This window comes from Poecilia latipinna, unplaced genomic scaffold (assembly GCF_001443285.1).
Source record: "Poecilia latipinna isolate Pla-1442-1.1 unplaced genomic scaffold, P_latipinna-1.0 Scaffold518, whole genome shotgun sequence".
In the NCBI taxonomy this organism is placed as follows: domain Eukaryota; kingdom Metazoa; phylum Chordata; class Actinopteri; order Cyprinodontiformes; family Poeciliidae; genus Poecilia; species Poecilia latipinna.
Window position 1 is genome coordinate 327,814 of NW_015113134.1, and position 1,462 is coordinate 329,275.

A 1,462-nucleotide genomic window follows, 5' to 3' on the forward strand; every position below is an offset into this window, starting at 1 on the left:
ATTCTCCTCTTCCGGGTAACTCCCAGTCGCAGCCATTGGAAAGATGAAACCCGGTGCGACTCCCGTGGCTTCCTCTGGAGAGGATAAAATGTTTAAATCTAACGGAGGCCCCGTTAACTTACCGAAACACTCCTACTGGGTGGATTTGTGGGTGTTTCTGCTTTTTGACATCGCATTGTTTCTCTTCGTATATTTCATCGTCCCGTAAAGAGGTAAGCAGGAGGGAGCGCAGAAGTTTCTAGCTAACAGCGCGGTCTACGGAAGTTACAACACTGAATAGAAATTAATGTGACGCAAGGAGACGGATAGTACAAAGTCACTTTTTTAATCTCTCTCTGCTATGGAAGTTTGTGGTATAGTTTTGCTTTGAAAGCATTTTTATGTCTTAGCATGTGTCCAGTATTCGTATAGAGTCACAGACGGCCATTGCTTACGGACAGCGCATCACGGCTTTGAGGTGATGTGTAGCAGCAGTCAGGACATTGAAACAACCGTCTACATTTTTTAGGGTTTTACATGTTGGAACATAAAAGTAAGATTTAGGTTTTATCATGCTATTAAAAAGGCCTAAAATGTTATTGGAAGTATAAAGAATACACGACACGTTCCAAAACCGTAAAGCCAAAATTTAAAGTTTTCACGGCTCGTTTGATGCCAATTTACAATAAAACCAGTTTCTTTTACAGCTTAACTCCTGTGAAAGCTGCAAAGGTGTACATAGTTATTCCACACAGTTTTTATATTTTAGCTTTATCTTTGTTTAGTAGAGTCTCTGCTATGTGTTTCTTTTTTAATCTTAGTTTTTTGTAATTTAAAATCTTGTGAAGATCTGCTGATTTAATTAAACCCACATATGTAATTCCACTTATGTATTTTCTTTAAATGGTTCTTTTCAGACTTCTTTTCAGTGCAACCTAATATTCTTGTTACAGGATCAACCCTTTGACTGACTGTTGATGAACCAAGTGCTGCTGGTACCCTGCTGTGAGAAGGCTAACCCAGCTTTGACTGAACCACGCAGCAGCTTTCCTCAGCTCGCTCCAAAGATTGTCACGTCTTACAGACGAGGCATCCTGACTTCACATCAGACTTCAGCAAGAAGCTCTTCAATAACTAATCAGATGGATTCCCTGTCGTTTCTATCAGATGATAGTTTGAAGGGTTTTTTTTTTGTTTGTTTTTGCTGAGGACCTTAAAACATCTCAACTGACTTTTATCTTTGAGACTCAGCAAATAACTTAAGATGCTTCTGGTATCACTGTAAATGTTATATAATCTCTAATTTTTTGTGTCTTTTTTTCCCCGGAAAGAACAGATAATATTCAGGAAAAGTATGTAACTGGTGTTTGGACCAATGCTGATGCGAGTGCAGAAACATTTTATTTATTGAAAACTATGTTGATGTGGAGGAAACTCTAAGCAAACGCTTAGCAATTTGCACACAACTCATGAACGAATAAAA

At 38.5% G+C, this 1,462-nt stretch overlaps 1 long non-coding RNA gene across 1 annotated transcript; it reads left to right on the top strand.

Annotated features, from left to right (window-relative positions):
• On the top strand, nucleotides 1–1,234 carry LOC106952466 (uncharacterized). Its single transcript, XR_001425993.1, has 2 exons — nucleotides 1–212; nucleotides 933–1,234. It is a non-coding gene; the product is annotated as an uncharacterized LOC106952466 (long non-coding RNA).
• Nucleotides 1,235–1,462: the final 228 nt, after the last annotated feature.